The following is a 23,464-nucleotide window of genomic DNA, read 5'->3' as shown; positions in this document are numbered from 1 at the left end:
CGTGAGGGGGGAGTCATTTTATGTGTAGCGTGGTGGCGACGGAATGAATAAAGGCAGCAAGTATGAATCATGTACATGTGTATATATGTATATGTCTGTGTATGTATATATATGTATACATTGAAATGCATAGGCATGTATATGTGCGTGTGTGGACGTGTATGTATATACATGTGCATGTGGGTGGGTTGGGCCATTCTTTCGTCTGTTTCCCTGCGTTACCTCGCTACCCGCGAGAGACAGCGACAAAGTATAATAGATATAAATGAATATGTTATAAAGTACAATGATTAATCTAATATCATAATCCCCTCCCTTCCGACAAATATATATACACACACACACACCGATATCTTCTGCACTGTGTACTTAACTACTCAGCTCGTGCAAATTTTACTACGCGATATGCAAGACTTTACAGTCTTTGGCTTACAGTGTACACTTCTTATTCTTTTTTCTTCTAAATATGGAGTTTCATATATAACCACTAATATGCACAAGAGAGTCGTACAAGTTCATGGAGAACCTACTTTTAAAAGGTAACACTTAATTGTTGAATGATCAGTCTTTGTTAATATGCCTCAAACGGAAGAATAACTGTAACTAAAGTAATTCTATAATTTCAACTTTTAGAAGACTTTAAGCTTTCCTTGTCCTATTTGTGTACACATAATTAATTTTCTGACTGACGCCATACATAACGGTTCTCTGTCCTCGTCAGAATATTACTTTTCTCTCTCTCACTTTTACTCCTACCTCCTCCTGTCCGCTAGGTTAATTTCTATTCTTTTTTAATATCACTTAATTCTGTCTCTCTTCTCCATGCTTTCTATCACCTCTGTTACCATACGGGAGGCGAGTTTATTCTATCGATATTTCTGACACATGATTTGCAAAACGTAAGTATCGCAAGAAGCTAACGCGCTTTTCCAGACTGAAGCGAGTTCACTACTTGTCTTCATGTCTAGTTCACTACATGAGAGTCTACAAGTACAACCTTATTTTCGAGGATGATATCAAAGATGCACGTGCGCGTGTAGCTCGCCCGTTCATATCCGTGGACACGTGCGTGGGATACAGAGGAATCCATATTACAAACTGTAATGTTGCCTCTCCTTTTCCTGCCAAAACGTTTTTCTTTACTTCGTTAATCTTTGTTCTTAAGTTTATTCTCTCCCCCTCTCCTTCTACTCCCATTTCGTTACAGTAAAACAGCCTCTTAATATTTTTCTCGCCTAGTTCGTTATCTGCTACATATATCTTGTCGCCTATCGTACGGTATCGCACGCCCACCTGTTTCATCTTTACGTTTAGGCTGTTATCGTATTAGCATTTCATCTACCTTATAATTCATCCTATTTTAGACAATTCTATTTTCTTTTTCTTTTCAGCCTTAATAAATGTCTTACCTGTGGAATCTTTGTTTCGTTCTGCTGATTCTAACATAACTGCCGATCTATTTTCCTGAGACGAAATCATTTACAATATAAACCTGATTTATGAAAAGCACTCAATCGTATGACACGTATGACACGTTAGCTCCACTCTACATCATCATCATATACTACAGCTGCACCTACATTGGGAATTTCATTCATTGTTAACCAAGTACATGATTCCAACTATTGCATAAACATTGTAAATTTTTTTTTGCCATCTGCGTCACACCAATACTTAAAAAGAGCCCACTCCCCTCTCTCTCTCTTGCTCGTGCGTTTGTTTCCGAGTACCCCTCCCTCTCCGGTTCAGCCTGGCGGGCCACACCCACGTGAAGCTCAGTCCACCTCCACGACCACCTGATGATCGTCCTGGGCGTTGCTGGGTTACCCCCTCCCCCCATCCACCCCTCCCTCCCGCCACGGGATTTGAAACTATTGGCGTATGAGATGGTATGACGTGGCGCGCAGTCATTGGCCCAGTAGGAGTATGTATTCTTAGGTGATACGACTACGCGAGTCTTGTCACGTCGACCGTGGCACAACATGATGTGACGCTGGATGTGGTAGACTTCGATGACCGTCTTAAATATAGCCAAATGTCAGCTTGTACAGCCATGTTTGTAACTGTTGTGTTCAAATTTGTCTGGTCTCTTCCTGGCGCGTACCCTTATCTCATGACGGCCATCCTCTGACGACAAACATAACCCAGTGTGAGTGAGAATCCACAACCTCAGGGGACTAAGAATCAGGAAAAAACTCCCCTCAAAAGAATGATTCCATCTGCATAAGTCATTAATTAAAATCATATTCCACTTCAGAACAACTGCTCTTCCTCACTGTATAACGTTAGGGTAAAATATTCTGAATTCAATAACTGTTACACGTCACAAACAGTGAATGACTATCTTTCATTTTACTGCAATCTGATATTTTTTCCAGTTTCCCCAGTATAAACAATACTTCATACAGTTAGACTGATATAATGTATCACTGTACTGCCCTGAAATAATGTGATCAATAGAGCAACATTACAACTGGTTTGATATTCTCTCGAGAATATGGTAACATGATTAATGCTTTTAAGGTCATTCACTGTATGTAACATTCCCAAGATATCCTCGTAAATTACCTCAACCCATCGTGAGCTACGAATGAACAAGCGCAATGCCCTTAAGGACTGAATACACTGAAGCCTACTCAACACTATTGCCTAAAACTGATTATATGATCAAAAACTAAATAATTCAGGACAGGTGAGGTAACCTTCCTGCCAGGTGTAAACTTATCCCGTCTGGTGCTGACTGATGCATGGCGCCACATGCTCTACCCACAGCATTATCTGAAGGAACTTCATTAAGATTCCGTGATCTACATTGGCTTTCATTACAGTTTATTCGTATATGGCACACTGTTCATTCAACCCGCCAACTGTATCGATGCCATGTTGGTGGTGCTTGTAATGAAAGCTATCGTTGACACTGTCATAATGAAAGGTCAGATAATGAACGCCACTGAAAATTCTATTGTGATTTTCAAATGTGTATTGGTTAATAAACGTCCATTGTGTTGGAGGAGGGGGATGCAAAGTCAGACGGAGGAACCGCTATTGTCAGTCTTATTCGAAAAAGGACTGAACTTTTCATTTGCTTTCGCTAATGTTCACGCAATAGTCAGATACACAAATTAGCACATTTTCTTAATCCTTCATAAACCTGAGCCTTCGAAAGCGACAACTGATGAATTCCACATCCAAAATGCTCCTAGGGAGTATACCGTACACGTATAAGGCTCCGCAACAAATTATCAATGCTGTGCATTTTTTTTCTCCCCGAGGGAATACTATTATGCTTAGATTCATCATTAATGTCGTGTGAGACTGGACGAGCTGTGTGACGTAAGCATGGTGGAGTAAACACATCAATGGACAAAACTCTCTCTCTCTCTCAAAAAAAAAAAAAAAAAAACTAGCGTATAATCAATAAACTATGGTAAAGTCACAATGATAGGTTAAAAATTTCATCAGATGGGATCAAGTTGTATCACTTTTTTATCATAACGATGTTTGATGTACAGGACCGTATTCTTTCTTGAAGTTCTCATAATACTGACAGTAAGGTGTGTGGCTTAATTTGAGTTACCGTATGGAATTACTACATTATCACGGATACCAATCTATATCATTTTGCTGGGAAATTCAAACAGCTCACCATGGAAAACAATCCCAGCAGCATTAGCACAGAACATGGTCTTGTTTTCAAGAGCGAAAGAATTATTTAAACTGCATCATCAATAAGTAGCCTCAGATATCCAAGCTAGAGTTACTGAAGAATCTTATCGGAAGTTTGCAAAATGGTACATTTATGACAGTAAATGGATGAACCTTCAGATTATGCCCATACGAGACGGGAGACTCAATCATAAAGTGGGAAGGTAATTATACCTAGAACAAATACAGTAAAAAGAAGCCTCTAAATCTGGAAATGAATAAAAAACACTCCCAAAGAAAACAGAAACCAATCCTGCTTTTGAAGTTAAAGGGAAGGCATTGAATAACAATGCTTCTTAAAAAGTACAAACAGCACGATCAACGTCTTCCGTAAGCAGATGCACAATACCGCGTGTCGTTCTTCGCCGCCTCGGTGTTCTAATTGTCAGTAAGGAAGGCTAATCTGACCAAACATAATATAACCCAAGTTAATGTCCGTTAAGCATCATCGAACACGGGGCACCTCCAGACCATAACACAGCAGTGTTGTGTGAGCCGCCGTGGAAACAACAGGGTAGCCTATACTCTCGGCTTTAAACACTCGAAAGACTGGAAAATGTCACCCAATAGAAATCCCGTTATGTTTCGTCGTCACTGCCATCATTTGAGAGGGCGGGATTAGGCGAGACTGATGTATGCGCGCTGTCGTCACTTCCGTTTACGAAAGAATATCTCAATCGGCCGGTTCACCCGTTTTAACGAAACAATAACTACTTCGTTAAAAAGAATAATGCGATGTTAGAAAATATTTCTATAAATGCAACGTTCTAGGACGCAATATTTCCTAAGTCTTAAAAAATGGCAGTTCTAAAACCATTTCCTTCAAACTCCAAAAAATCCAAGACCAACCAGTGCATGTACATGTGCGCAGTGTGCACTGGAATATTCAAACTACTAAGAAAATGGCAGGAAAAGGTGATTCTTCAATATCTACATCGTAAAAAGGCGCTCCCGTCTATCCATCAGGTTCCCAGTATGTACGTAAAGCGAGGAAGTTGCCAAACACAGTTGCCAATAATGCATGTTTCCTTGGCAGAAAAATAATTGCTGGCTGCTGGGATGACACATTTTCCAGAAATATTCTACTGTATTATGATATAGTTCAGCGGGAGGGCTGTGTCGGCAATATGGGATGAGTGAGGAAAATAGCGTGGGTGAATTATTAAAAGTGAATAATGTTACTGCGCCGCTCATGGTTCGGTGGCTACAAATGGATGCAGTGGTGGTGCTGGTGAAGAAGAGTGTGTATCCCGAGGGAGGGAGGGATTGGGATGGTGAGGGACGGTGTGGTAGCCATGTAGAGAGAGAGAGAGAGAGAGAGAGAGAGAGAGAGAGAGAGAGAGAGAGAGAGAGAGGGTAGTGGTGGTGGTGAAGGAGGGTGTGGTAGTCAGGGAGGGAGTGGCGGTGGAGGTAGGGAATGGCGCTGGTGAGGGAAGGTGCGATAGGCAGAGAGGAAGGAAAATGGTGGTAAAGGGTGGTTGGTTGGTGAGGCATTGTGTGGCAGCCGTCTGCATGAAAGAGGAGACTAGGACCTGAGAGGGCCCGAATCTGCTAGTTTGACTAAATGTCTGATTGCTAAATGTCTGATGGCTCAACCCAACAGCTCTATATACACTAGATGAAGATAATTCCCCTCGGAACTTTAGCGGAGATCGACCAAACAAGGATAGGAATAGCGCCAACGTATTTGTAATTTTGAAAGAATCCTGTTTATACTAATCATATGATGATAGCAAATCAAATCTGTTATCTGCCTTTCCCATGTACTAAAAGCATGTCTAGAACGGTATAATATCAGCTGACGGATTGGATTTATTAATCATCTTACTATCGACACCTATTGAATGATAACATATAAACAATTACAAAACAGCGATAGCTACAGAACACAAAACGTGACAATCTAGTTTTCCTTTTTTCGTTGAAACAAAAATAATCAAAATACTTAAACTGGGAATTAAACACGGATGAAGTGGGTGAATATAAGGTTGCATTGTCCGTCTTCAAACAGAAAATCCGGTGGTATTATTGAAAAGAACAGGTTCCCAGGATTTGAAATTCATCAAGTCTAACTCAAAGGAATACTTATCTATAGTTGCTGCAAATAAATGCATAGTACAAAAAAATGAAAGTAAAACTTCCCTTGCCTACTGGGAACGTAAATGTTATGGTTGCAAAGCAGAAGCAAGCCGCCTAACGAAGAAAGTACCACTAGATGTTTTTAAATTGCGTAACTTTTTCAAAGGTATAATGGTAACACTGAGTGATATTATGTACGTGCAAAAAATTTAGTGTTAAAATCGTTTTCATTCAGTAGCCGACAGTGCTGTCCCTGGACCTCCCAGATCTGAATGCTGCAAAGCTGAGTTATAAATAACTCGTATTTTCGAAATACTTGACCTTTCAACACCTAGTATGGATGTGGCTATGTTATGGAGTCGTAGCCTGTTTCATGTGTAGTTTCTGAGAAAATCAATTATATACGTTTATGTACACTCCTCAATCCAAACATCCTAATTTTCCATATACTATCTAGAACCTGTCTCTCCGTCTTACCTTGTCTTGTCTCCACTCCCGCCCGGCTCAACTAAACACACTCCTTGAGAAGTTCTCTCTCAATGCAGCTTTGAGAGACTAGTGACCAACAGAACCTGCAACGGTAACATGGTTAGGATATATGCAGCAAAAATTTGATTTTCTTTCGGTAACGTAACATTTTAAGGATCATCATCATAGTTTGTTACCCTGCTTGGGCTCCAAGAGCCCATCTAAGAAGAGGGAGATTTTGTGCATCGTTGCATCAGGAGTTACCTCTTACTCATAAAACACTTTGAAGGATACTATATATTCGTTTCTCCTTATTAAAAATGACATTAATAAGTTTTCATACTCTAAGGCATAATCAAATAGTGTAAGAGAAATCATTTCAAGATAGACATAACTCCCTGCTCTATATGGAGTTATTTCGTAGTTTTGTATATATATATATAAATACATACGTTGGTGAATCTGAAGCCAAATAGGACAATCATAAATTTCAGTAACTTTGATCAGCTCGGGCCATAATACTAATCATCAAAAATGACAAACTTTTATGTTGGGAATACTGTTCAAACACATAAAAATGAAATATAGTCATTATATGATCCGTTCATTAATATCTAAATCTGACAGCAAAATTGTAGAATTCTCGTTTAATTCTCCCTTGAAGTTGTGCGTTTTCTATGAATATTTTCCTAAATATATATGGTAGACAAATATAAACTCATGTATAATTATAGGCGAGTAAAAATAAAGTATAATATGAAAAAAATCTTTCCTTACATGAGGATAAGAGTTAACTAATAAATAATTAATAGATCAGCTGTTATCTGTACTTTTTTGATTACCTCCACATCGGAATTGGCTATGAATATTGTGATTTCGTTCTTCCAGATTACAAAAACAGTTACGAGGCAGGGTTTGACAAAACCGCGAATATACCGAAAACAACCGAAATAAAACATAATAACACGATGTATGCCATTCAAACTGAATAAGTTGTATCCAACGAACTGGTAGAATAAATATATGAAGAAAAGATTCGCAGCTACTCAAAGAAACATTATTTCTTAGTCTTTCGCTATATCGGGCTGGCGTAGAGAGCGTGCCTTGCTACTGCTGAGACTGGAGACGTGTACCTTGCTATGGCTGCTACCATGACTGAAAAAGAGTGTGCCACCTAGACGACGGTCCCACATTTTCGTTTACATTGTGTTTCGGTGAACTTAATCTTATGCCAATATCATAAAAATATAGCAGAATAACACTGTGTATGCCACCCATACTGCCTCATTTATATGGTTTGAAAACACTGGTCCCTATAATGTGGTGGTGGGGAGGGGGGTGGGGAGATAATGATCTCGGCCCATCCTTATAATTAATATAACAGCTAACGAGTGGTGAGGAGACAAAGATCATATTTTGTTCGGTTATTTATAACCTCCTCAATTAATACATACATTTATGCATACACACAAAGAGAAAAAATCATCTCTGTCAAATGTCGATTTCGGCCCACCTTTAAAACAAATATCACGCCGAGTGTGACGATGACCGATAGTGGACCGCCGTCGTGTATCAAGGGGTGAGCCGCTGTTGTGTGTCTGGGAGTTACCTGCTATACCGTGTCTGGGAGTGATTCACAGTAGTGTGTCAGGAAGCGAGCTGCTATGTGTGTGTGTCACAAAAGAGTAAAACTTCAGGAAACAATTTCGCCAGCTTGTCTGTTAATTCAGTAAGAAAACGATTGGTGTTTTTGAATCTTGGGGAAACAGACGTCCCTGCTGAATATGCAAAAACAAGGTACACTTTGTTTACACAGGATATATAGTAGTGGTGCCTTGTTAACCTTAATCCCTACTTACAATGAAACAGAGTGGAGCAGTTGGCTACCAAGTAATAACTAAATCCTATGCAATGATGTAGTCAAAGTATCACATCTAAAAAAATGACATCAGTTGCGGCTCCGTAGATATGCTCACAAATGTTGTTTTTGCTTTTCCACTCTTTCAAAGCCGTTCTATCTATTTAATAAAACTGAGGGATTCCATTTATCTTTGTCTATATGGATCTCACCATCACTTCAACGCAATATTTGAAATAAGAGTGGGCGGAGATCGACACTGGCCGAGATGATTATTTTTTCTAGGTATGCATGTATGCATTGATTATAATCAATGTTGATGTCTTTAATTGATATCTTGTTCAATGATCAAAAACCAATATAATTATTGGTAATAGATTATTGAGCAAGATATTAATCAACATCATATCATCATTCAATGATAGTTATAATAACATCAAGGGTTAGTCAAGATCGCTACTTAATTGCTGGTAAGTGACGAAATGTCGACCATCAGTATAAAACGAAGAGCAAATCAGTTTATTGACTATTTGGACAAAGGCGTAACGACTGCCAAGGTCATTAAGGCGTCAAATGATAAAATAGAAAATCAGATGCTCAAGGCAATATCGACCATGCATATTATTACTGCATAGAGTTATGTCCCTTGGTTAGTTTGATATTTGGGTATTAGGTCTGCCAACTGACCCCTAGGGTCATAGAAGCCGTCAAACGTCAAAGATATTAACTGAATATATGTAATATATTTCCCAGGTCTTTTAATCAACTGATTCTAAGGTAGTGCACGTTTTCACTGCATATGCGGCCCTTGAATGGCTGACTGGTTATTTGTGCTTTAGGCATATTAACTGCTAGGGTCATGGAGGGCGTCACTGTAATGTTATAATCATCCAATAAATCAGTAACACCCTCAGTTGTTAACAGTAGCAACAACAACAATAATAATAATGATAATAATAATAATAATAATAATAATAATAATAATAATAATAATGACAGTGATAAAATAATAATAATGATAATAATAATAATAATAATAATAATAATAATAATAATAATGATAATAATAATGACGATAAATAAATGGAGGTAATCATAGAAAACGGATGAATCCAAGCATTTCAGTACTTGATCACATATCTAGTTTGAAATGAAAAAACGAGAGAAACCCAATTGAAGTCGGTTCACATGACATGATCACACCATTCATCGAGTGATTACCGAAGAATACATTTGATATACAGTTCACATCATTTATATTGATTTCTACTGAAAATGCATGAAATATTCATATTCTAATAATTCCACTCCATTACATATAACCGATCACTGTCTTTTAAACCTAACATTTGCCACGGTACAATGTCCTCATATGAACCTAGAGTGGATGAAGGCCTTTCAGCATTGTTCTTTTTTCTATTTATGTCAATGCTTTCCAAACCCTCTTCCTCATTCTATCTCTGGTAATGGGCTATAGTGTCTTCCGGTGCGAAAACTTTTAACTCTTCATTTAGCACTTCACATATCCTTCCATTAACCTCTCCAAACTTTCCCTCTGAATAAGCACCCGATTAGCTGATCTTTAACTGACAATTTCCTTATGAAGAATTCGTGTTATAATCAAAGGCTTGAAGGGCACAGAAAGAAAAAAAAGTTTAGTATAAGCTACGAGCTCTGTTGTTTGACTACCGAGTTTGCTTATCGTTAAACATCTACCTAAATCTCTCATAACTGAAGCTTACAGTCATGAATTATACAGGTAAGTAAACACTTACTGTTTGAATCCAGTAAACACTTCTGGAACGGACAAAACACACAGTAATTTGTAAAACAGATTTTTGATTACAACAGACAACACATCACCGAAAGGCGCCATTCGTAAAGGGTATAACTCTTCTTAATGTCACTCTTTCACCACTTTTACTTCGTAAACCGTAAGATTCTAATATAATTTCTAGTATGATATTATGATATCCGTAATATAATATCATAATATCCATTATATAATATTATAATATCCATAATATTAATTATTAGTATGAATTAGAATCAATATAACTGTTTTAACTCACATTTCAAAAGAAGTATGGGTATTTGCTTTGCTTAAAATTCTAAGCTAGCAGGTTGCTTTGATCAATTTGTTTGAATAAAAAAAATGCTTCTACGGTTTCTATTAATTTTGATAATAACTTGGACAGCTAAGAAATAAGATTTCTTCTGTTCGAAAGATTTTTCATCAATATGACAATCGCTGACGTTGATCAGTGAGCCTCATTGCCTGTGTTTACATACGAGGATGCAGCTATACTTATACTCTGAAGTTAAGGTAGGTTACATTTTTTTGTAGGATCGCGTGACAGTATTCAGACACGTTATATCAAGACAGAATAAGTGTGTTCTTATGTAAGAACTATGTAGGTACTTGCAAGTATCGGAGTACTCGGACATAAAGAGCTTGAAAACATGTTTGCCGTAGCCGGTCGTGTTTGAAACGTTTTGTGCCTGTTTGTTTTCATGAAGGCATCAAAATTCTTGATTGACCATCTAGGTTTATATTTTAACAACTTTTGGCCGTTCTGTACGCTTGTTATAAAGTTTGTGATTTTTTTTTTCAGATACATTCAAAACTGGCGTGATGGAATTCTGTGTCGGTATTATGGACGAACACTGGAAAACGGTATTTTGTCCTACTGTACAGGTAAGCGAACACACTTCGTGCATACAGTGATTATATTTAATGTCGCCACTAAAAGAAAAATATCATTATGGACGAAAATCATATAAGGATCTATATGATCCGTAGAAATATTAGCTGCAGCGAACACCGTCATATTACATTAAGTTAGGTTAGATTTCCTGGATTTGTGTTATATTTCTCGCATATCCATCTGGTTTTACATGAAACAAAAAATACCAACCCAAGTAGACTTCTGTACAGGCAGGGGATATTATAAAGAACGGTGTAAACAACACTAATAGATAAAAAAGTATGAATGGTGCAACTGCAATACACTTGACTTAACAAAACCTAAACTAAGCGTTCCTGAAGTGTAGCCTTTTCTTCTTTAAACTGATAGTTGCAGACGGAATAGAGATCTGTTAACTAACAAATTCAGTGCTGTGATTTTTCGTATCTCCTGACAAATAGTTCTGAGGCATCACCAAATTCATCACTAGTTACGAGTCATTGTACTTTGTATATTTGATGCACAAGTGTAACAGGGATTCTTGTTTCATGTTTTAGTTTCAGCAGTGCCAAATAGCTTAGTACGGAATTTCCACATCATAATACCTGGTCAGTAACATTATAATATCCAGTAAGAGAAATTGGAAACCTAATGAATTTGAGCATCTCAGGCCTTTTACAGTTGAACAAACGATAAATAACCCTAAACCTACTGCGGGATTCGATATTTACCAAACTATCTTGATACCGCGGATGACATTATTGTACCAACGAAAAATTTCCTGGTTAAGTTTGGGTTAGGTTACGTTAGATTTTGTATTGATAAGATTGCATACATTTTGCATTGATTTACATAATTCCAAAATATGGTTTTTTGGAGGTGCTACAGTTCCTGTGAGGTTGCCTGCCACATACTCGGCGACGCCCATAGAAAGCTGCTTCTTGCTTTGTAAATAGGTAGCAGACGATTGCTGATACATTCATTGACAACGGATTTGGTCTGTAAGGGTAATGGATGTGAAATGATAATGATTATAATAATAAGGATAATGATGATGGCATTTTCAACGAAAGAATTAGGGGAATAGCTCGAATAATGATAATAGTAATAATAATAATAATAATAATAATAGTAATGATAATAAGAGCATCTTCAATAAAAGAATTAGGGGAATAGCTTGTTCACAGCATAATAGCTTTTATGAAATGTGCGCATCTATACGAGAATCTAGAATGTTATTGAAAGTAAGGAGGCTAACATGTGAACATGCATGAAAAACCAAAGCAGTATAATGAAAATTATGATTCTGTTGTACCCCTTAAATTAATTTACATGGCACAAATTCACGGCGGTAATAATATACATATATTCACTCGACGGTGTAAATTTTTCCTGCCGATTATGCAAGAAAGGACAAAGTACCATGAGGACTCAAGAGCAATTAGGGAAAACTACGGGAAAGGCAGGGATTATCGTTGTTCAGTTAGATGGAAGAAGCACTACTTTCAAATTAGATTTTCAGAGAAGTTAAAGCTAATATTGCTAAAAAAAAATAGAACAAACTGGTGTTCTCATAGTTCACTGATATTGGAATCGTGATCTGCATAACAGGTAGCCAGGTTGGTAATTTTTCAGTTGATGAGAGGGAACATTGGATTCCATATACTCTTATAGAGTTGTAGTTTGGTGTTTTAGGTGTAGCACTTCCTACTCCAACAATTTCATGTTCTCGTAAAGTGGTCAGGGCTTTGAAAAAGTAAGATTGTGAGTTGTAAGCACTCGATATCAGAATTTAAAAGTGTAAAGAATTCATTCCGACGTCATTGACATTATAACCGTCGTGCACGGCAGACATCAAACGTTCACCTGGCGCTTGTTCGAATTATAAAAAGCTTTAGTCTTTTTTTATTGTAACACAAGAATACATGCGTGTAGTCTAGAAATTCCTAATTTCCTTTATCAATGCTGCATTCCACAGAATGCCGCCAGTCATCGTGACGTTTGAATGTTTTGCAATTATATTGGGTAAGTTAGTTGTCTATAAAGATTTAGGAATCAAGTTAATGCCTAATCTCCATGGATACCTTTACAGTTTACCTTGCAAACCCAGTGATCCATAGCGCAGTAGAATAGATGTTTTGATAACGATGGATTTTCACCAACAGTAGAACCCTCTACTATTAAGTTGAAGTTGGTTATCGGTTTAATTGTTTATTGGCATTTTACATGTTGTGTAATCCCACATTATCCTTTTCCTTGTAACCCTGCCATTAACGAGGTAGAACCCTCAACTGTTAAGTTGAAGTTGGTTATCGTTGTTTTATTGTTTATTGGCATTTTACATGTGTAATCCCACATTATCCCTTTCCTTATAACCCTGCCATTAACGAGGTATTTGATATGGAGAGAACGGTTTTAAGTGTGAAGCTGGAATATTCTAAACTCTTAAATCATTCATTACAATGTCAAAACAACAACGATTCCATCATTGGAATACAAATATTTCTAGAAAAAGCTCATTTTGGCGCGACTACAAGTAGCATAGCCTGAGGGGAAGGGTAGTAAAATGAGCTTTCACATCACGATGGGGGGAAATAATGACCAGTGTAGAGAAGAAAATTAGTGAAGAAAAATGTTGATAGAAAAGACGCTTTACTGCCAAGATAATGTAACGAAGTGCATGAAATGGAGCAAAGAACATAAAAGTGAAAACTACGTACAGTGGCATATATAAAATATTACGTTGTAAATTTCTTCGAGTGCATAGAAAGGGAGAAAGCCACCGCATTAGAGGGTTTGTAATTTCCGCCAAAATTAGAGTAATGTAAGCCGTGATCAAGAAAAATAATCAGGGTATGGAAAGTGGCATGGGAGGTGAGGCTGAACACAGGTGAGTGTATTTATTTAGGGCAAATTTATACGAAATATAAACGTGTGTACACTTAATGGAAAGAAGAAATAGGCTGAAACCATCCTGGTCACAGAATCACACTTCTGGTATTGCTACAGCCACACAAATTATTCCACGAAGCTGGTAAATAAAGAATATTCGCATGATTGCTGGTATCGCTATTGGATGATTAATTAACAATACTTCATGGTTCTAAATCAGTTCAAATACTGACAGCTTGTTATGCACTTGACATTAATCACGTATGGTGGTAGCATAATCAATAATACACTTCCCCGGTAAATATAATATAATACCTTGCTCCTAAATCCGCTATAAATTGTTCCATAATTCCTAGACCTTAGTGAATCAGACTTCACTGGTCTGCTAGGCAAAGAATGATTGTAATCACAAGCGAGCACTTCCCTGGGGTGCTAGCCTTCAAAATACGACTGAAAACTAGTGAACTTTTCTTGAGACTTGACTTAAGACTGTGGCTGTCATTAATAACGAAAACTTTAGATAGGCAAAGTTAATGTTTAACCAGTGGCAAATGGGAACGGTCAGAGGAGAGCCAACAGTTCAACTGCAGTTCCCAGCTGAATCAATGTTTAATAAGCACGGAGAAAAAAGAACAGGATAATCAGGAACTACCGTTTGTGGGCTTAATATTGCTGAAGTTTCTTGTACTTACGATTTTGCCGTATTGGCGTGGTGTACATGAAACCACTTCAGCCGAAGATGCGCCAACATGTATATACCTTGAGGCTAAATACCGGGGACTGGGCGTGACAATGCTTCGAAGAGCCTCCCTGTTGTTCCTTATAGTGGAGACAGTATTGGTTATAGACACCAAAATGCATAAGATAAAGCTGGATGCAGTTTGATGGGCTAAATGGCCACAGGGAAGCACAGGCTTCAGGCGAACCATCGTAGATGGCAAGCAGGAAACGCGCAGACACTGGTATGCATATGGCTACGTTTTACTACCTGACGTTCGCTTGATGATGTACGACGGCATAGAATGGAGGTAATCTTTGCACAGGATGATAAACATTTGATAAGTGACGGCAAACCAGCGGATCAAAAATATTTATCCTAGCATAGCTATTGTTATTATTGATTTTCTTTTATAGAAATGCTTCGTTTTTCATTAACCATCCCCCCACCCCTTTTTTTTTTAGGATTTTACCAAACCTATCCTATACTCACTACAGCGATGGGAAACACCGGCCGACCTGCTTCAGAAGTGACGGAGAATAAGCCGATGGTTTGGCCGGGTTAGCTGCTGATTTACCGAAGATACAATAAAGAAGCCCAGTGGCGTAACAATGAAAATGAAAGGTCATTGGCCATAACAAACGCCCGATCGTGGCGTGATTATTTACTTCACTCTCATTGGCTTGTGTTCGAGTACACATACGAACATACAATGACGCTGATTGGACGAACGAATCACCCTACACCCCCCTCGTGTCACCCGCCAGTTTTTCGGACTTTCGGACAGGAGGGAACAGCAACTTACTGACCTGAATCTCACGTAAGAATAGGGTGTAATTCAGAAAAATTATGCATTTTTCCCCCTAACGTGTGGACAGTTAGTTTAGTGTAATAAATGATAATAATCGTTCTCCGGCACTTTCTCAGTTTTAGCCTAGAGGAATGCAAATAGCGGAGTAGCTGGAGGCAACCAGTGGCGTGTACCCAATGCCTGTGCAGTCTCAGTTGACATAAAAAAAAAAAAGAAGAAAAGGGCACGGCCCAAAACCACAAAATCGTGCCGCTTTCAATGAAGAAACCGGATTTCGAAAAAGTAAAATTTTGAGCCCACGTCCCACTAAATTCATCGCATCAAACTCTCCAAAACGTGACAGAAATACACTGCGAACTCGCCTTATACTTAAGATTACGAATCACATTAAGATAATTAGAATGCATGTACACTGCTCTTGATTTTGGCTATACAAATGAGTGAAAACCTCATATGTCCTTTCCTATTTTTCAAATGGAAAAAATTCCATCGTAAACCCAAGGCAAAGATCATCTGCTTAGGCAAAACGCCACAAGTTTTATATAAAGACGTCTCCGAAGATACCTAGGAAGTCAGAGAGAGAGAGAGAGAGAGAGAGAGAGAGAGAGAGAGACGAAAGGAAATACTCAAGATTACAGGGTGACAAGTTCGTTGATTTTTCTTTTTTGTATACATCTTACAGTATTATAAGAGATTTCTTTACAAGTTAATTTGATGCTGGAAAGTTTTTATATGATATTTCAAGTGTTCACTATACTAACTGTTTGCATGGACTTCGTTTACACACAACACATTTTTCTGTCTCTGATAAGCGCTACATACAGCATACTCACAGTCGTCACATTTAGCATCGAAGACGCCCTTGATATTAGAAAGACAGGTACTCACTCTTTGCTGGTCATTCCAGCTGACTGCTGTAAGAGAACAGCGTTCTGTCTGAATATTGCTCTGATGGCTACCAAATTTACTTTCTCGTTGTCCCTCCTTCTACATGATGTGGGGTTAATGGGAAAACTGCTGGTGCTGCTTATACTCCCATTCGCTCTGCTTTGCGTCAGCAAACTGTGCTGTAGTGGCTTGGCTAGTCTGCTACGTCGGGCACAGCAGTAGTTTGTCGTAACTTGCATCGTTGTGCTGCACGAAGTGTGCTGTAGTAAAGTAATGTGGCAGCTGCAGCACTGCTATGCGTCTATGGTTGCACACTGCGGTGCTGCTTGCAGATCAAAGGTTGGCATCACTGTGCTGTATAAAGGGGTGAGCTGTAGGAAGTACTTGGTGCATCAGCAGTCGGTGGACTCCTGTAGCGAGTCTCCCGTACAACAGTAGATCTAGAGGTGTATAAGACTCCCATGGAGCGGCAGCAGTGGGTGTGATATGAGCACGGGTGTTGTAGAGCGAGGCTACGTTGTAGGTTGGAGCTGTCTTGTAGCTCCGTCGACGTCTGGGGAGTTCGTTTTTATCGACCTCTACAGATCTTAAGTAGGACTGTTAAATATGGTGGTAACGCCTATGCTTTGTGCTTCCTGCATAGACGATGTAACATTGCTAGTTGAGATGACTGAAGATGCAGGAAGCCCCGAGGCGGCTGTATCAAGGATAGGCAGAGCTTTCGTGGACCTTGGCGCATGGAAAGAGCACCGCGACACAACTGCAGGGATCCGACTGACTGGGTATGTTAGCTCAATGGCTCGGTCATTCTTTGCAGAAACTGGATTTTGATTGCCTGCATCAAATATGCAGGCTTTCCTGGCGCCACAAATATTTCGTTAAATAGAATCGAATACAGGTTGAGGCGTAATTGCAGCATAAAGCTCTCCCGTTCAGAATAAAGTTTCGACGGAAATTAAAACTTAACGGTACAGCGTGACTATGCCATACGTAGACTGGATTCGTCTATCGTCGTAAGACCTCCCTGTGCAATGCAGCCTATGGATTCGTTATTATGACACCCTACTGCTTCACTTCCACGTGTCTGGTCTTATCATGTAAATCGTGTAGTGCCTGACACTATGGAGGTAAGGATAAACAGAAACGAGTGTCAGGTACGAAAGCACGATTTCTTACCTGAAGAGATTGAGGTGGCTGATGTCATCCTGTCGTTAGATATGCATGAGAGCGTAGGTTACAAAGAACAAATGGGAAGCTCGTTGAATATACCTGTAAACAGTGTTAGGCTGAGAATTAGAGTGACCTGTTGATATGATGACGCTGTGATCGTCGTCGTTAAGGTTGTGTGGAACTGCATCTGGATGCTGAGTGAACTGGGCTTCTGCTACAGCGGCAGTTTTCGTGGGAGCGATTTTTTGGTCAAGATATCGTTCGTTGGTGAGTTAGTGCGGTGATTATCATACCAAGTCATAATTTTTAATGGAACTCGAGACCATGGATAACCTCGTTGCTAGTACTTAGTAGGCAATATATATATAACCTTGGTGCTACTTAGTAGGCAATGTATAACCTTGGTGCTGTGATATATTAGACTGAGGCTGTGAATAGACCTAGTGCTGAGATTTATAGTATGTGAATATCCTAGGTAAGCAGCCTGATTAGACTGATGACTTCAGCGGTCATTATAGCAACCCTGACGTACCACTAGATTTCTGAGACCGGTTGGCGGCGTATGTCATAGTAAGCCTCAAAATAAGCTTTAGCCATAACCACCATATGATTTCATGTCTTCACAGCTTCTTGCTTGATATAGGCTATCAGCGCCTCAAGACATGACCTCTCGAATTTTTTCATAATTATATGTCACCCATTCTTTGACGTACGTAATATTAGACTTAGTAAACTAATCCAAGAAGTAACCATGAAACCTTCCTTTGAATTGAGCAACTGTCTGGTTGCTCTCATTTCTCGAAGAAACTGGCATTTTGCCCGCTTCTTTTTGATCTCAGCTCAGTTAGTTTGTAGCTGCTGGTTACATTTACTTTTCACTGTATAACTCCCTTTTCACCATATATACCGAATTCCCTGGTTGCATCAGCAAGAATGAATTGGAAAATAAGGATACAGTTACTCCGGTAATGTATCGCGTTTTCTTTTAAGCTGAATAATATTAGATCTGTCGTGTATCAGATGGTTAACTAAATAAACGTATTTACAGTAATTTAATTGTATCTTTTTACTTTAATTCAGATGACAGATTGTCTATTTTTCTTTGATATATGAAGTTAGATACGATTCTGTCTATTTTTTGTGTGATATATGAAGTTAGATACGATTCCGTGATGAAGGCGTTGCCGTGGTCTGGTGTTGGGCTGTAGAAGGAAGTAGATGTCGAGGTGCCATGATGTTGTTGCAGGACGGAGGAAGCATTCCCATATCTGGGAGGGCAAAAATGGGTTGTTTGAAGGAATAGTAATCCCAGCCATATTATATGGTTGCGAGGCATGGTGCTATGATAGGTTTTTTGCGGAGGAGGGTGGATGTGTTGGAAATGAAATGTTTGAGGACAATATGTGATGTAAGGTGGTTTGATCGAGGAAGTAATAAAAGGGTAAGAGAGATGTGTAGTAATAAAAAGAGGGTGGTTGAGAGAGCAGAAGAGGGTGTATTGGAATGGGTTGGACATATGGTTGGTTTGATCGAGTAAGTAATGAAAGGGTAAGAGAGATATGTGGTAATAAAAAGAGTGTGGTTGAGAGCAGAAGAGGGCGTGTTTAAATGGTTTGGACATATGAAAAGAATGAGTGAGGAAAGGTTGACAAAGAAGACATTTGTGTCAGAAGTAGAGGGAACAAGGAGAGCAGGGAGACCAAATTAGAGGTTGAAGAATGGAGTAAAAAAGATTTTTGAGTGATTGTGGCCTGAACATGCAGGATGGTGAAACGCGTGCACCGAACATAGTGAATTGGAACAGTTTGGTGTACTGGGGTCAATGTGCTGTCAGTGTACTGAACCAGGGCATTTGAAACATCTGGTGCAAACCATGGGAAGGTCTGTAGGGCCTGGATGTGGGTAGGAAGCTGTGGTTTCAGTGCATTACACATGACAGCTCGTGTATAAGTGTGAACAGATGTGGCCTTACTTTGTTTCCTGGTGCTGCCTCTCTGATGTACGAGTGGTCATGCTGTTTTCTGTAAGGCGGGATGGCGCTGGAAATGGATGAAGGCGAGCATATATACATATATATATATATATATATATATATATATATATATATATATATATATATATATATATACATATATATATATATATATATATATATATATATATATATATATATATATATATATATATATATATATATATAATTTATTGAAAGAGAGACTTTTGGATATTAATGTGCTGAGAGGTGCAACTGGAGGGATGTCTGATCATTATCTTGTGGGGGGCGAAGGTGAAGATTTGTAGAGGTTTTCAGAAAAGAGAATGTAGAGTGAAGAGAGTGGTGAGAGTAAGTGAGCTTGGGAAGGAGACGTGTGAGGAAGTACCAGGAGAGACTTAGTGCAGAATGGAAAAAGGTGAGAGCAAAGGACATAAGGGGAGTGGGGTTGGAATGTGATGTATTTAGGGAAGCAGTGATGGCTTGCTCAAAAGATGCCTGTGGCATGAGAATCATGGGAGGTGGGCAGATTAGAAAGGGTAGTGAGTGGTAGGATGAAGAAGTAAGATTAATAGTGAAAGAGTAGAGAGGCATTTGGACGAGTTTTGCAGGGAAATAGTGCAAATGACTGGGAGATGTATAAAAAAAAGAGGCAGGAGGTTAAGAGAAAGGTGCAAGAGGTGAAAAAGAGGGCAAATGAGAGTTGGGATGAGAGTATCATTAAATTTTTGGGAGATTGTTTTGGAATGAGGTAAATAAAGTGTGTAAGACAAGAGAGCAAAAGGGAACATCGTTGAAGGGGGATAATGGGGAGGTAATAACAGGTAGTGGCGATGTGAGAAGATGGAGTGAGTATTTTGAATGTTTGTTGAATGTGTTAGATGATAGAGTGGCAGATATAGGGTGTTTTGGTCGTGGTGGTGTGCGAAGTGAGAGGGTTAGGGAGAATTATTTGGTAAACAGAGAAGAGGTAGTGAAAGCTTTGTGGAAGATGAAAGCCGGCAAGGCGGCGGATTTGGATGGTATTGCAGTGGAATTTATTTAAAAAGGGGGTGACTGTGTTGTTGACTGGTTTGTGAGGATTTTCATTGTATGTATGGCTCATTGTGAGGTGCCTGAGGATTTGCGGAATGCATGCATAGTGCCATTGTATAAAGGCAAAGGGGATAAAGGTGAGCGTTCAAATTACAGAGGTATAAGTTTGTTGAGTATTCCTGGGAAATTATATGGGAGGGTATTGATTGAGAGGGTGAAAGCATGTACAGAGCATCAGACTGGGGAAGAGCACTGTGGTTTCAGAAGTGGTAGAGGATGTGTGGATCAGGTGTTTGCTTTGAAGAATGTATGTGAGAAATACTTAGAAAAACAAATGGATTTGTAGCATTTATGGATCTGGAGAAGGCATATCACAGAGTTGATAGAGATGCTCTGTGGAAGGTATTAAGAGTATATGGTGTGGAAGGCAAGTTGCTGGAAGCAGTGAAAAGTTTTTATTGAGGACGTAAGGCATATGTACTAGTAGGAAGAGAGGAAAGTGATTGGTTCTCAGCGAATGTCAGTTTGCCACAGGGGTGCGTGATGTTGCCATTGTTGTTTAATTTGTTTATGGATAGGGTTGTTAGGGAGGTAAATGCAAGAGATTTGGAGAGAGGTGCAAGTAAGCAGTCTGTTGTGGATGAGACGGCTTGGGAAGTGAGTCAGTTGTTGTTCGCTGATGATACAGTGCTGGTGGCTGATTCGGTGAGAAACTGCAAAAGCTGGTGACAGTATGGTAAAGTGTGTGAAAGACGAAAGCTGAGAGTAAATGTGAAGAGAAAGGTCATTAAGTACACTAGGGTTGAGGGACAAGTCAGTTGGGAGGTAAGTTTGAATGGAGAAAAACTGGAGGAAGTGAAGTGTTTTAGATATCTGGGAGTGGATTTGGCAGCGGAAGGAACCATGGAAGCGGAAGTGAGTTGCAGGTTAGGGAGGTGGCGAAAGTTCTGGGAGCGTTGAAAAATGTGTGGAGGGCGAGAGCATTATCTTGGAGAGCAAAAATGGGTATGTTTGAAGGAATAGTGGTTCCAACTATGTTATATGGTTACGAGGTGTGGGCTATAGACGGTTGTGCGGAGGAGGGTGGATGTGTTGGAAATGAGATGTTTGAGGACAATATGTGGTGTGAGGTGGTTTGATCGAGTAAGTAATGAAATGGTAAAAGATGTGTGGTAAAAAAAAGAGTGTGGTTGGGAGAGCAGAAGAGGGTGTATGGAAATGGTTTGGTCACATGGAGAGAATGAGTGAGGAAAGATTGACAAAGAGGATATATGTGTCAGAGGTGGAGGGAACGAGGAGAAGTGGGAGACCAAATTGGAGGTGGAAGGATGGAGTGAAAAAGATTTTGAGCAATCAGGGCCTGAACATGCAGGAGGGTGAAAGGCATGCATGGAATAGAGTGAATTGGAACGATGTGGTATACCGGATTCGACGTGCTGTCAGTGGATTGAACCAGGGCATATGTATCGTATGGGGTAAACCATGGAAAGTTTTGTGGGGCCTGGATGTGGAAAGGGAGCTGTGGTTTCGGTGCGTTATACATGACAGCTAGAGACTGAGTGTGAAAGAATGTGGCCTTGTTTGTCTTTTCCTAGTGCTACCTCTTGCACATGTGGGGGGGAGGGGGTTTTCATTTTATGTGTGGCAAGGTGGCGATGGGAATGAATAAAGGCAGCAAGTATGAATTATGTACATGTGTATATATATGTGTGTATGTATATATATGTATATGTGGAAATGTGTAGGTATGTATATGTGCATCTGTGGACGTGTGTGTATATACATGTGTATGTGGGTGGGTTGGGCCATTCTTTGTCTGTTTCCTTGTGCTACCTTGCTAATGCGGGAGACAGCGACAAAGTATAATGATAATAATAATGATAGTAATAATAATAAAGCATGTGTACGAGTAGGAAAAGAGGAGAGCGATTGGTTCCCAGTGAAATTCAATCTGTGGCAGGAGTGTGTAATATCCCCATAGTTGTTTAAATTGTTTATGGATTGGGTGGTTATGCAATCTGTTGAGGATGAGAGGGCCTGGGAAGTGTTCGTTGTTGTTTGCCAATGATACAGCACTGTTTGCTGATTTGAGTGAAAAACTGCAGAAGTTGGTGAATGAGTTTAGAAAAGTGTGTGAAAGGAGAAAGTTGAGAATAAATGTGAATGAACAAAGTTATTAGGTTCAGCGGGGTTGAGGGACAAGTTAGTTGGGATGTAAGTTATGAACTTTGCTATCATACAAAATTTTAAGCCTCTTTATGTTGTCTGTATTCTCAGTTTCATTGCTGTGCAAGTGATTGCTAATTGTGTTTCTTACTAGGAGAGAATTTTACACTCATGATGCCCTGTCTCTTAACCTCATATATGTACCATGTCTTTACTCTCATGTGTATGTACATACACACACTTCAGCTCATGCCACATACCTATTTGTTGATCATGGATGAGGAGAGAATGAATAGCTAGATTGGTTGTGGGCTGACTGCCACATTCAGGATTTGAACCCAGGTGGGCCCAAAAGTGAATAGTAGTGTTCTACTTCAGATACTTGAGAAGCATCATAACTTTGCTCATCGTTAATGGTTCTTTAGTTATTTATCTTGATACGTAATTCAATCATTGTTGTTCAATTGTTGTAAACTTCACTTAACATGTAAATTGCTGAATAACTCTATTGTGTTGCTCAATCCTTGTTTACACTTTTCTCACTTTGTACCCTATAATCTATTTCAATCATTGTAGACCAGTCCCTGGACCTTTTGTGACCCCAGTATCCTCTTTTGCGCCACTGCCCACAGGATGTGTAGGAGTGCACAATAGTCACTCTGGGGGTAAAAATCAAGAAGTGTGAATCGTGGTCATTGATGATAACCACCTAAGAGGCTGTTATGTGTATGTCTGTGTGGTTATCCAACTTTGCTGGCAAGTGTCATCACCATTAAAGTGAGAGGTCAGCTTCAATGAAGCTGTATCATCATATGTGATTGGAAAGGAGTGCTCCAGAGTTGGTGAGGACTCTCTACCTAAAGGGGCCCACCTAACCCAGTTTCCACATAAAGCAAAAGCCCCAGAAAAAGAATTCTTAGGTTTTATGATAATAATGATTTTTGTACTTAGCAAGCAAGGTAGCAGTAGGGAAAGCCAAACAACAGCCTAACTC

The 23,464-nt window shown here is 39.3% G+C and overlaps 1 long non-coding RNA gene across 1 annotated transcript in view; it reads left to right on the top strand.

Moving 5' to 3' along the window:
• Positions 1–10,720: 10,720 nt before the first annotated feature.
• LOC139760513 (uncharacterized) overlaps positions 10,721–23,464 on the top strand; it is a 98,729-nt gene continuing 85,985 nt past the window's right edge. The window contains exon 1 of the long non-coding RNA XR_011715358.1: positions 10,721–10,808. This is a non-coding gene — a long non-coding RNA (uncharacterized lncRNA). The remainder of the gene's footprint in view (positions 10,809–23,464) is intronic.

This window comes from Panulirus ornatus, chromosome 37, assembly GCF_036320965.1.
Source record: "Panulirus ornatus isolate Po-2019 chromosome 37, ASM3632096v1, whole genome shotgun sequence".
Lineage (NCBI taxonomy): Eukaryota > Metazoa > Arthropoda > Malacostraca > Decapoda > Palinuridae > Panulirus > Panulirus ornatus.
This window is presented reverse-complemented; position numbering and strand designations above follow the sequence as displayed.